We start from the raw sequence: 15,646 nt of genomic DNA, 5'->3' as shown, positions 1-15,646 counted from the left end.
ATTTTAAAAAAAGGGGTTATCTATAGACATCTCTATAAACAAATCTCCTAACAAGTTAGGGCGGCTTTTTATTGTAAACAAAAGGGTTAAAAGTCAAAAGTTTATCTTGTTAAAAGTGCCGCTAATTTAAATTAGTGGCACTTTTAACAAGATAAACTGCAAATGTTAATTTAATTACGTAAAATCTCTGCGTAATTGAAGAGAAATATTAAAATTGTTAAACTTCTAATAAAGGAAGATGTCTTCGACGATCCTTATTATAGTAAATGGGTTTAATAGTAAAACCAATCTGTCAAATAGATTTAAAGAGAAATTTATATAGAAGAGGAGGGCAATCAATATAAGGATCAATAGAAATTAATCGATAATCAATACACTGTTCAATGACATGTGATTAAGTAAAGGACAACGAGCTGTGAACGACCTCGCATTTCTTGCCATGAAATCGGATAATAGTAACCAATAAACATCAGATAACAATACTTCGCAGATATAAAATCTCGATGAGAATACAGAAAGGTGCAATGAACTCACTCCTCAACTTTTGGAAAGATAATTATGAAAAAAAAAGAAAAAAAAAATAGCATATCGACCACATACAGTATCGACTTTTGACGAAAATCGAATGATGTTAAATGCAACAATCTTTATCACAATAAAGAATTTTCAAGGACAATTCGAACGTTAATTATCTTACTCTATGGACGTAATGCATTACGTTTGTATCCACGCTCAGATAAAACAGATTAAGTCTAAATCATAGAACAAGACGCGGTTTCATCAAACAGATCAAAAGATAAACATATCATTAAATAGGAACAAATTGAGCAACATTTGAACATTTTAAATAGGAGAAATTAGATGGCAACAGGGGTAAAATAGATATATTTAAAATAAAAGGGGTTATCTATAGAGATGGTAAACAAGTCTCCTAACAAGTTAGGGCGGTTTTTTATTGTAAACAAGAGGGTTAAAAGTCAAATTAGCAGCACTTTTAAGAAGATAAACTGCACATGTGAAATAAATACAAAACGACATTTTAAAAATAAACATTCATAAATGATATCTTAAATCATTGCATGTAATTTAAAATATAGGATGTCCAAAGGGTTTTTCCTTGATTTTATTTTCAGTAACGGATAAATTTATATATATATAAACAAAGCAGCAAAACTGAAAAGGTTTAATATATGTTTCTGTACATTTAAATAAGTGCGTAAAGTCCAAATTAATAGAATTTATTAAATGAATTGTTATTAATAATTTAATCCTATATATTCCTAATACATAAGATTATTATTATTATTATAGTATACATAAAACTGGGAAGATACTATTAAAAATGTTATAATAATTTAAAACAATAAATATGCAAAATTTCATGTTTAAAAAGTATAAATTTGGCATTTATATATTTAATACGCAGTCTTTTCGATTTTGTAAACTAACGATGTCATTACATATTTTGCCAAAGTTGAATCGAAATATAAGAAACCTTTGCTATATCATATAAGAGAAATATTTTTCTCACGACCCTTATATTTTATTAATAGAGACCCTTACATTGTTTCATCTTATATCTAACTAATCTCAGTCAATAATTTATTCTTGATAACAACATATTATTTGCATTCTCTTAGTACAGATCTTATAAACAAGTACTCCTCCTATTCAATTTACAATACTTTTTATTCTGTACTGTACTGAAAAATTTTAATATATGTTATTAATATTGGTTATTATGCAATGGAATCTATTTCTTTTTTTCGTATGATTCAATTCAAGTGAAAGTCTCCTTTGCTTTCTTGCAACACGATCATACGATACGTAATACCTTAGAATGAATTGTATTATTCATTATATTATTATTTACCCGCCTACCATCCCTTATAAATTTTTCAAATTTCTATTTATTTAAATAATACGAACAATTGTTTTTGATGTGAACAATGTAGTAAACGTCATAAATGTTAAATACAATCGTTCAAATCAATGACAACGTTATCAAATCTTTATTATTATTGTAGTTTCTCATCATTCCGACAAAGTGTTTTTATGGCACTGCTCTTACCAATTACCTATTCTTAATGTAAAGCATACTAAAAGAAAATATTTGTATTTCTTATATAGATTATAAAATAGTAAATGAGTTTTTAATAAATTAAATAATTATAATTTTATATTGATTTATTGTCACTGTAATCTACAAGCTCTAAATCTATGTAAAAGGTTCACACTATTGTTAACAGTGAGACTATTTCTCCCCCACGAATCAGTAAATTTATGGAACGATGATAAAAAAAAAAAAACTCAATACAGTATAAAGTTTGTTTCTAAAAGCAAGAACAGGTGAACAATTGACACTTTCCATATTTATATATAATAATCTATATGATGATATTCTTTATGTTATCATATATCATTTTTATGCGTGAAAAAAACTATCCTTTATGTGCCATATATTTACCACAAATACCGATAAAATAAAAATATAGTCGTCATATTCTTTCATAGCATAAATTCTAATGTGTTTCTCACTGTTCGGTTGCAGTCAACGAACTCTTTCTCCTTATCAATATTCTGTCAACTATTTTCCAGGTTATTCCACACGCTTATGCCACGAATATTTTTGTACTCGTTGCCCTAATTCTTCTTCTTCAACAACAATCACTCGATCACTGCACTTAAAATTCTTATTTGGATAAGTGTAAAGAACAGATGAGCTCTTGTTTCGCTTACTAAATATTAATTTTGAAAAATGTCAATAGAAATGTATAGAATATGAATATTTTTAACTCGCTGTTTTTGCTCTTAACATCAAATTTTATTCGTTTCTTTTCAAATAAAAAAAAATCCCAATTTGATTAAGATGAAAAGATTAAAAGCAAAATTTTAAATTGTAATAGAATTTTATTCAAATATTCTTAATTATATTCCTCTTTAATCTACATTAATAAAGTAAATTTTACGTGTTCAATTTTTAAAATTACTCAATCAAAGACAAAATAAAAAAATCACAAAATTTTTTTTATGTCATTATTTCGGTTTTAATGAGATGACGATTCTTTGAAAACGGCTACTGATTCTCATAATTTTTGAAGAATCTGTAAAAAATAAAAATAAATATTGATTATCAATGAAATACAATACAATGGAAATTATTTCAAAACAGTTCATAATTATAATTTCTACACTTTACAAATTACAATTACTGTCATTTCTAATTAATATTCAAAGTTTTTGATGTATAAAAAGTTCGAATGAAATTAAAGCAATAGATTAGTTTAATTATCTTTAAAAAATACATTTTAATATACTTTTTTTGCTAAATTGTAACCATGAACTATGAACGATGATGATAATTGAAACTTTCATTTTCGTCCTTGATAGAAAATCTTCCAGATAAATTTATTCAATGAAATACATCGATACAATCCATCTTCATTGTTCATTTCAGAATTCTATATCTAAATTAACTAGAAAATTATCTCATGTGTTAGTAAGAAAGGTGTAGATAATGAATGCGTGACATCAGTTTAATATTATTCGAAAGTAGTATTAAGATACGTTACTTGGAATAATTCCGACTGTTCGTACAATAAGAAGATAACAATTATGAGAAGTCCAAAGGTTAAAAATGTGGAATTTTATCTTCGTTTAGATAAAGCACAAGAATTTGCCAAAATTGTACTTGCTTACAACTCTGGATGATGATTCATTTGTCCGTGAAGGACAAAGCAATTCGAGAGAAAATTACTGTAATACATAATGTGCTGCACCTTCGATTAAAACAGATTATGGTTAATGTTACCCTTGGTGCCAAGATGGCGGCTCGTCTCTGATTCCAGCGAGGAAACAGAGACGAGCCGCCATCTTGGCACCAAGGGTAACATTAACCCAGATTATGTACTGGTATCCTGGAAAATAATTTTTGAAAAATATTTAATTAGAATTCTCTTAGAGAATTTAATTATTAATTTGAAATTTTTCAAAAACTTTTACTTTCAAAATATATTTTGACAAAAAAATAAATTAATTAAGAAAGGACGGTAAAAATTTCAAAGAAAATATTAAATTTTACGAAATTAATCTGCGATTAAAATTACTTATCTACAATAGAAACCGTTATATCTCGATTTATTTTTACTTATATATATATTATATACGTCATCCAATGTTATATCTTATCTCTAAATTATCATTTAGATAAAAGGAAATTGACAAATAAAAGTATCTGAATTAAAAGGTAAATCAAATTATAAGAGAATATGGCGCTAATATAAAAGAATTTTATGCAGAAATTTTCAAGAATCAACTAACCTTTTTCATGTGTAACAAATTGCATAATTTATGTCAACCGATTGCAAGATTAAGACAGAACGAAAACCGGTGATGACTGAGTTTTCGTTGATAAAATTCGTGAAAACCAAACAGGAACCAGAATATAAGTCTAAATGACAGATTAATAGATTTTACGACACGTAGGGTCAAAAACCCTCTCCATCAATTGATCGCCGTATTGATAGATGAAGAGAGTTGAACTATGGATGAAAAAATTGTTGTCGTTTAAATTCATGATCAAATTATTATTGTGATAATACATAGGCTAATTTATTTCGTATGATAAATGAATTCAACGTAGTAATTCTGTGTCGAAATAGTCATAAAATCAATATAATGAGATTATTTTATACCTACACGTCTTTATAAATCAATCTAAACAATCGATTTAGGACTTTAAAACGATCTTAAAGAGATGTAATTTTATGTATAATTCTTCAAAGTGAATAACTACAATTATATTTAGTTTAAATTAAAAATTAAAATACAGTCGATAAATCAGGATAAGTTAAAGAAATCTTACAGAAAGTGACTGTAAAGTACGCGTAAAATTGACGAAAGCTTCTATAAATCTTGTTAACAATAGTGATTAGTCCATGGATGAAAACTTATAAAATGGAAATCTTAAATAATTTGCGATCGATAATTCAAATTATTAATTGTTAAATAATTAAGCGCATAAAAATACAGTTATTTCCTCATTAAAACTGACGATTTTCGGCATGTCAGATGAAATTTTCAGTTTAGTTAGCCATTTAAACTAGCGATCCTGACATATTCCAACATTCGCCACATCTTATACGATGAATTTATATCAAAATATATTGTATTTAACCTTACTACTCTGCGTGTGTACTATTTTTTTAAACGATAGTAAAAAACTGTTATATTTATTTCATTTTAATTCTTATGCAATTGGAAGAAACCACCATTCCAGTTCTCTCTGCCAATACAATTTTTAAAAATGGCGATGTCATTATCCATTGTACTGGGGTTATCCTAGAATATTTTTTTCTTTTTAATTTGACGCAATTATGTTTATTATTTTGTTACTTTTTAAAAATTGAATGAATAAATTGAACAATTTCCTCAGTTATTTACTCTAAATTTCTAATACGAAACTATAAAGAAATTCGGTTAATGTAACCCTTGGTGCCAAGATGGCAACTCGTCTCTGATTCCACGTTCTAACCTAACCTAACCTATTCTAATAAATTACCATAATTATTAGCAACCAAATTATTAGAATAGGTTAGGTTAGGTTAGGTTAGAACGTGCGTCCCACTGTTTCCTTGCTGGAATCAGAGACGAGCCGCCATCTTGGCACCAAGGGTTACATTAACCAGAAATTCCTATGTCTGATGGATTCTTATCTCTGGAAACATTCTTAAGTTAATCATTCACAATTATCACTTATTAGTTTACCTCCATTTGGCAGTTTTAATTACTTTTTCACACTTTTCAAATACAGACACTAAATTGTTATTTTTTCTGGCATTACTTACAGCTTAAAAGAATGGCATTAATAAATACAGTATATAAATTACATAATGGTATGAAGTGACATTGACAACTGATGATAAAGAATTTTCGAATTTCATAGTTTCGCGATTCTCACAGAATGTTATTCTGGGATAACAGCAATCAAATACCTTACTGTAATTATTCATCGGAAAGCCAGATTCCTGATAATACTTCTAAATGAATCAATTCTGTCGTTCTACCAAAGTGCAGAATAAAAAAACTTTTTCAGCAGATTAAAATGTGTGTATTGATATGTACAATAAATTTCTAGTTTTTATATATAAGTAAATATAATTTTTAATTAATTATAGATGTCTACATGTAATTTTTTAGTAAAAAAAACACCCATACCTCTTTGCTGACGTTGTATTCAGAACATCTTGTGCTTCGATATTTTTAATTTTAATTACGTTTCTATAAAAAATAAAATAACGGTAAGTTGCTATAATATTTACAAATTAAAATAAATTTTCATTTTCTCTTCTTTTTTTATCCAATTTTTCTCAATAATTTATAGAAATAGAACTAAAACATGGCTTCTTTTTAAAAGTAAACTAGTGAGATAATGATAGACCTGTATTGGAATTAAATTTGATGGTAAAGAACATACTAAGATATTAAATCAAAGGTAATAAATCAAGTGATGTTTTAATTTATAAATAATGGTTACAGATGTAGTATTAAAATTAATAATTGCTATTTTTTATAGCAGTGAAAGAAACTGCAGTGTAATTAATAATGTAAGTGTGACGTGAAGAATAATAAGAATATGCAAAAAAAAAAATTATTTTAAAACCTCTAATAATAAAATAAGAGTATGCAAGATTGTTATATTTTTACAGAAAAACGATTCGCAGGTTTATAACAAACACTAAACACCTTATATATATAAGAATACAGTAGGCTTACATTTAAAATGAAACAACATGAAAAACATAGAAGACCACCTGACCCAAATAAATTTTATCTGATATTTTAAAAAGTAGAATTTTAAAAACAGCATTTTTATAAAATATTTATGTAATGAAATAAATATATTAAATTATAATGAAGTAGTTCCTCCAGATTGAAATTTTCCCTAGAAGAAATGGATTGTCCTTTAAATCAAATACAAAGAATATAGCCTACTTCACGTAATACGTGATGGAAAATACCCTTATAATTATATATATATAATTTATTTACATTAAAAAAAAAGACTTAAATTATATTGATTGTCTGTCTTCGTCTGAATATAAGAGAAAATGAAGATCGGGGACTCATCGGAGTAGACGGTACGCAGGAAAATAGGTTGGAGTTAAAAGTACCTACAATTTCGATTTAACGAAACAGTATTGTATGGCAAAATCCTATACAAGTTTCAGGTTACTGTAGACAGCTTCGAGTTAACGTAGTTCGACTTACCGAGGTTTTACTATAGAAAGGAAAATAGCATCGAGTCATTGTAATAAATTTCCTTGTTATAATCATCGAATATTTCCCGATACAAAACAAAATAGATAAAAAGAGTAAGATAAATACAGTATTGATATAATGTATGAATATACTAATATAATATTTTAATGAAGTGCAAAAGAGATTCATTTATTAAACAGTCGAATATTATGTATAACTAAGACAAGAATACGTATATTTTAAATAATCAGACTACTTTGCTTAGTCGAAAATTTTCCCCAAAGAAAAGCATTTATCCAACTTTAAATTGTGTTAAATGTAGTAAATTGTAAATATTGAATATTCTGAAATTTAAAAATATAAATCAATTTTCCACTATTCTTTAAGACATGTTTTAGCTGTATTCAGTTTAAAGTAAGAATGAAATTATAGTTAATTTAGTCTAAATAATTCTATATTGTTTCATATTATTTAATCATATTTTATCAATAAATCTTAACAACTTTAACAGTAAATATCAAAATGAATGAAATTTTATCTTAATGATTTTGACGAAAAACTCAATTTATAAATTTTTTTATGGTACTTTCGTGTGAAATTAGCAACGATGTTTATAGTCATTTATTTTCTTTTCATTCTTCAAGTCTGCCGAAATAATTATTCAGGATTTTCATAACGAAACTTACCACTTTGGAGTTTTGTATTATATTGTATTGTTTGTATTGTTATGTATGTGATTACTTTTATCCAATAGTCTTGTTCTAACGTAAACCAAACAAGCATTCACTTTTAGATAATAATGGGTTTTATATTTAAAAAATATATATACTATATAATAGACTAATATCGAATATATATTTAAAAAATGTAATTTTCTAACAAAAAGAGCAGAAATATAAAACGCAAACCCTATAAAATGCAGAAAGTGAATGAGATTTCATTCACTTTCTGCATTTTCTTTGCTTATCTTTGATGTCGACTCAGCAGAAATCCAAGGAGCGATTATTTCAGTATCGTTATTTATTTATATTTTTTTAAATTTTATTTCGAGAAAAGACAAATATTTCATTGTAATTCCCACGGCGTACAAGTACAGATATAGACGTTGGATTATTATAATTTGGAATGTATATATACATACATCTACATTATACATTAAGATGCTCATCTAACTCCAGATCCAATCCTGATTTGGTTCTCGGAGCAATTCGAAATGAAATCCAATAATATATTTGAAAAAATATGCGTATAATCTACTACGGAATGTTATTTACGATTGACTATGCAAAATAAAGTTGAGATACTAAATAGAGAATACGTATCTTAATTTTTACAGAGAGCACTGACCCTCTTATCACTTTGCAAAGTCATGTCATTCTTCACCGTCTCGCCTGTGACCGTTAAGTCATTCAGGCAAATTTATATCTTACATATACTTCAAGAATCCATTCATAAAATTGAAGTAGATAATATTTCTCGTGGTGTAATGCAAATATTAGAACGGTTGCTACATTTGTTTAAATCTATATTCGCTTTACAGTTATGGAATTGATACAAAATATATTTAATTATAAAGTTAGATGGTGAGAAAACATTATAATAAAGTATATTTCATAGTAAAGAATTCACATCACCATTTAATAATTGGAAATAAGTTGTTCAAATCACCATTTATCACAATGTCTTAATTGAGTTGAAAGATATCTCATTACGTCTTGCGATTAATGTTACCTTAAGTAGCCAAGATGGCGGCTCGTCTCTAATTCCAGCAAGGAAACGGTGGGACACACGTTCTAACCTAATCTAACCTATTGTAATAATTTGATTGCTAATAATTATGGTAATTTATTAGAATAGGTTAGGTTAGAACGTGCACCCCACTTTTTCCTTGCTGGAATTAGAGACGAGCCGCCATCTTGGCTACCTACGGTAACATTAACCTAAAATATTCATTATTTAATTCAAGGAAAGCAATGAGCGAGTGGACACGTATCGATTTGATACCAATTATCTAAAAATAAATTCGAAATTTCGGATTCAAAAGCTTGATTTTTGCCACAAAAATAAATAATTTAAATGAATTTTCTGTGTTTTAACAGTTGTTTAAATTATTATTGTGGGGTTTTAGATTATGTATAATTATACTAATCTTGTTTATAAAGTAAATTATTAAAATTCAAAAGTAGTAAACTGGTGACGATTTCATTTAAAAGTACATAACTTCCAGATGCTGATGATAAATGATTATATTATTTAGTATTTGAAAGTTTAATATAGAATATTACAAATTGTTAAAACTGTTTAATAATGTAATGTTGACAAAATCAAGTTTCTAAAATTCATTTCGAAATTTAGAAATTTGAGACAAACTAATTTACATGTATGGCAAGTGTAAAGTGTTTCTCAATAACTATTCTCACTGAATATTTCGAAATCAACTAGAACATCTGTTCTGATATCCTAGACTTTATTCTAAAAAAAAAATTACAACTAGCATATGTAACAATTCGTAGCATTACCTTGACATTTCTTGTCCCAAAAATGTGACCCAAAATCAAAGCTTATCATAATTTAAATATAGAGTTTGCAATATTTTGTTTTCTTGTTGCTTTTTTAACACAAAATTTTGTTATTAGATTAAAATAAACTTTATTCCTGTGTTGAATTTGGTACCTTAAATAATTAACACCACAAATTATATTAAGCTTAAACTTTGTTTACAATTTAATCTAGACAAAGTTGGACAAATAGGATATGAAAGAACTTAAGTTTAACTCTGAAATATCTGATTTCTATTTAAAATTTCAAATACTCCATAGCTGTATTTAACTTCTGACGTGTAAATAAATGAATTATCTGTCTTAATAACGAAATAAATTATTTACTTGCTAACCGAACAATACAAAAAGTCAATTTAAAGGATTTTTAAAGATTTTTAAAAACAATATTTTCTGTTTAACTTATTAAATTAATTTATATACAAGTAAATTATGTAATCAAGTGTCCTATATTTCTGGATTTAGATCAACAATTTGTTTTTAAAATTTAATAACCCTGTCATTTTAATTAGTGATTATAAAATCACTAATTAAAATTAAACTAAATTAAGGAAGTGGCTAAGAAAGTAAAAGTCCCAAGTACTCAATTTAATTAAAAGTAAGTTAAAATTGAATTTTTCAAATCAATTTTAAATTAAATACAAGGACGTGTATGACCCATTGTTAGACGTATTATGTTTAATTCCTCGCTTTTCCGCTGTAGAAAACAAGTTACATTTTAATAAAATTGTAAATACATCTGATATTTATTTATTATTGTGTTGTGTAATATTTTAAATCACTTATTAATTTGACAAAAATAGAGGACCAGAATCACGATTACCCATGGTTCGATTTTATAATAAGTTTTTCCCCCACGTTTTTTTTTTTTTTAATAGGAAAATTATTTTAAATTATATTTTTAGACTGAAATTATACAAAAGAAATTTTAAAAAGTATTTATGTTTTAATAATTTTACAGATTAGATTAGAATTTCATTCAGGTGGAAAAAAAAGAATTAATTTAAATACCTGTAATACGAAGCTTTACTTATAATTAATTGGGTTCCAATAAATTTGTATTTATCCAAAAATATTAATATCCATCTTTAAGTAAAAACCTTCTCCACAAATTCTAGGATGCTGAACCCAAACGGCAATGTTTGTATTTGACGTCACGTGTACTTATTCCAATGAGAAACGTCATATCACGATCCTGAACTCCGTCGGATGATGACAATTAGCCAATCAGATCGGATTTCTTATCTTACGAAAAGGTTAATAACTAATCTCTTAAAAAATATAGGTAACTTATTATTACTATAAATAAAATTCGAATGTCTATTTTTAGTATTTATCATTAAATATTTTACATAAATAATTAAAAATGTATATATATTTTTTTTAATTCACAGCGTAGATAAATGCTGCTTCTACTTTTTAAATTAGCTGTTTAAAAAGAATTAAAATTATGAGCCACAAGCATATTATTTTTATTAATATTGGTTTTTCTTTGAAGTATTACTTAATAAAAAATACTTAAATATTTATAATTAAACTGATATTTAACTGATGAATAATTTTTAAGATGATAGATTCAGAAACATTTTCCAAGAATTGTTTTCATGTTTTCTTATACAGATATCTCTATCTGTATAAACCAACATGATTATTAATATTTGCGTAGTAATTACAATTAACCTTAAAAAAATCAAAATACGTCATCAATTTACGAGATTTTAATTCGATACATATCAGTGACGTACGCATGGTGTTACCGTATTAACGAAAAAAAATCGCAAAGAACTCCTAATGTAAATATATTCTCACTTTCAAGTATTTAAACAAAATTAACCTTTTAACCGAATATTTAAACAAAATCAACCCTCATTAATTTTAATAATATTACTTTATTTATATAGATACGATAAAAGGCCATAGCAACATCAGATAATGTATCTATAAACGTTAACGTTTAAGCAAAGTTTTAAATATTAAGATAAGTTTATAGTAGTGTGTACATAATACCATTTTACGATCATTCAACTAGTTGTAAAAACTTTCATATATATATATAAATCGTGTAGTTTTTCTTTAAAATAGAGCGAGTTTCCATAAGATTGCCAAAACTTCCATTCTCATAACTATTTTTTATGCCTTCGGAATTTTCTTCCTTCTATATATAAAAGTTTTCTTTTCTTTTTTCATTCCTCGAAGACTTACAAACTTATATTACATTTAGAATGTCTGCTGGAGTTTCCCCTAAACGTCAAAATAAAGAAAATTCATTCTTATCTACTTCCAGCTTTTTTCTCAATACAGCTTTTGAGTAAAGCAGATTTTCTTTTATTAAATAAAACAGGAAAGGATTTCAAATAATCCTTGCTTTATCCTCAATTATTTTTCAATTGCAATTTATTTAATACAAAATATACAATGTCTAATGATAATATTTTGCTATATTATACGACAGTACTGATACTGTGTAGAATTAAATATAGTAATTAATATAAATTAAAAGATAACGAGAAATCCTGTTACTAAGATTTCTCTGTAATAATAATATAAATTTAGATGTTAAAGATAGATTTTTTCATTTAAATATTTACTTGATATGTTTCTCAGTAATAAAAGTTTAAATGTTTATATTTAAGTAATGTTTATATTTAAATTATGATATTAAATTATTCTTCAATGTTGTAATAACGAACCACACAAATGTTTGAAAGGATTATTTTGTTTTAGTGAATTATCTATTCTAACCAAATTCGTGTCTATAATCTAATGTGAAGTAACTATTTTGATTAATACATTAATGTTGAGATACACTATAGCTTAAATTAAATAGATATTGTTTAAACATCTAACTTAAGAGGAAACATATTCAAAATGGTCCTGTAATACAGACTTTACTATAATAATAATTTGGAAAATGTTATCTTAATTATTTTATAAGTACAGATGTTAGAGATCGGTTTTTCTTTGAAGTATTACTTAAATAGAAAATACTTAAATATTTATAATTAAACTGATATTTAACTGATGAATAATTTTTAAGATGATAGATTCAGAAACATTTTCCAAGAATTGTTTTCATGTTTTCTTATACAGATATCTCTATCTGTATAAACCAAACACGTTCATTTATTTCTGGGAATTAACACTAATAAGTTGTAATTGAAAACTTTAACCGAAAGGTTCATCTTCAAGTTAGAAAGCAACACAATTTAATTAGAAAAACAGAATTTATATCAAAATTTCAATTAATAAATGAATAAATTGAGTATTGAACACAAGACGGCGTTATTTATTAAACACTTGGCTTTTTCACCTTTATTTAGTTGACTAAATAAAGGTGGAAAAGCCAAGTGTTTAATAAATAACGCAGTCTTGTGTTCAATACTCAATACACAGTAAAACACGGTTTCAAAAACAGATGAAATGAATAAATGTTAAGCGGAAAATATAAATTGAAGAGCATTAAATTGTATTTAATATAATTGATTTCTCCTTAATACAAGATAGTCATCTGAATACTTAGAAAAATCTCTTCGTAAGTATGTTCTAATTTGAATCACAACGATATTTCAAACGATTTATAAATTAAGAAAGGCCTGAACATTTTGTATCTAAATTGATAAAGAATAATTCAGTACAACTTTAAAAAACAATGTACAGAAATTTTAATATAAATATCTTAAGTGGTTAAAAGTAGAACAAAGATAAAAATATAATAATGCAATAATATTTTTGGTTTAAACAGATCATATTTTCGATTTACGAAATTTTAGGTTTAACGTGTCTACGGACTCTTCCTTAAAGCAATTATGATTAAAGAAAACGTATAGGCCTAATACTTTAATATTGGATTAGATAATAATACATTGCATAATTATCTGAACTTGTGCATAGTATCTGTAATTGATCGATCTCGTAAAAGTAAAATGTTTTAAGTTGCATTTATGTGAATTTTTAGTATTCGATACTTTTCAAAAATCATTATTTTAGAATGAAATTTATCGTTTATCAGTATTTTTGATATCAAATTCTAGTTTGTACATCTCTATACAATGAAAGAGGACAAAGTCTCTTTCTGATGAAACATCTCTCCTCTGAGAAATAGGATGGGGCCTTGACGATCACACTGATTACGCACTGATTATGAAGTTTATTGCGCAGTTACCTGAACTGTGATTGATTTTTTAATATATTAGTTTATTAATAGTTTCTAATGGGCACAAATTAAAGAATTAGATACATTAAAAACCCTATTTCACCAACAAAAGACTTTTTAAAAAGTAATGTTTCGTGCAAGATGAAATGAATCGCTATATCAAATTAATTTTTTAACATATTTTATACTGTGTTTTTATTGTTTTTATTATTTAAAATAAATTATAGCACATTTTCTAATGAATACGAAAATTATATAAATTTTTTTCAGTAAACCGAGTTTATATAATATAAATTCGCTTTTCACTATTTTAACCTCCTGTACTTGTCCACGATAATTTTAAAATATCTACAAATATTCTAATCATAGTTTTATTAATTTCCTGTAGATTAGTTATTATATTTATAAAATTCTTTAACGATAATTGTAAATTAAGAAATTTGAATCTATGTTTTCATTTCAAATAATCATTTATGATAATTATTTGAAAACTGAATTACGCAAATTGTTATGTACTATTTTAAAATTATAATTTAGTATTAACTTTTCGTAAGATCAAAGTTATAGATTCAAGAAGAAATTAAACTTCGCGCATTGTCAAGTTCAATCTTAATACGTATAGAATTCAGGTAATAATAAACACACACACACACACACATATATATATATATATATATCCTTTCATTTTTTACGGAGATATTTAGATTTATAAAAACAATAAATACTGTTTAGAATCCCACAGATTTAAGAACGTATTATCAGTTTAAAATCTTTGAACTATGAGCTTCATGATAATTAATCTCTTAAAGCACTTAGCCACGTTGTAAGAGGAATATTTTGCAAAGAGAAGCTTCATTTCTTACTACAAAATATTATTATTATCGATTTAATTTAATTAATGTAAAATTTTAAAAATCTGATGTACGAATAATTAATATTAACGGCATTTGTGATTAAAATTTTGGTTATTGTATGATATACCGTATAAGCATAGCTCTCATAGAATGATAAATTTATTAAATTATTTACGAATTAGAAACAAGTTAATGCTTATTGAATCCAATAAAATGAAAAAAGAAACGATACGAGAAGAAATTATAAATAAATTTATCTCTCGAAGGTTATTATCTAAAGCATTTGCGGTTGGCTCCGTACAAGAAAAACAAGCAGTACAAGGACTTGAATCTAATAAACATTCAAATTATCAATGTTGATGCATGTACTAATAAATCAATGTTTTAATTTCATCATTATTGATTGGGAGTAAATTTTTTTCAAATTAAAATTAATACTTTTTTTATTTGAGACTTGCTGCAAAACAATTCATTTGGTCGAAGTAAAGCTGAAATTATAACAATCTTCCCTTTATGAATATTTAAATAAATAAATATAGTTTCTCATAAAATAATTGTATGTATAAAATACTTAAAGCACGCAATTTTATTATTACTTTTTATAAAATTTGAAAGAATAACTTTTGAGTGATAGAATTTTGGATCTTTGGCATCGTGCCGCCATTTTGTCATAAGATTTTGAAATTGAAATAAATAGGCCTAGTTAGTTACTAGATTGTTCCGCTGTCTTTTTTTTTTTAAATGTAATTTACTACAAATACTCGATTATTTTTGAAAACAACTAAAAATAAGGTGATGTCGCTTCGAAACAGTTCGATCAA

The sequence above is a fragment of the Centruroides vittatus genome, unplaced genomic scaffold (assembly GCF_030686945.1).
Source record: "Centruroides vittatus isolate TY-2023 unplaced genomic scaffold, ASM3068694v2 contig_272, whole genome shotgun sequence".
NCBI classification, from domain to species: domain Eukaryota; kingdom Metazoa; phylum Arthropoda; class Arachnida; order Scorpiones; family Buthidae; genus Centruroides; species Centruroides vittatus.
The sequence above is the reverse complement of the archived record's forward strand: the minus strand, read 5'-3'. Positions refer to the sequence as shown.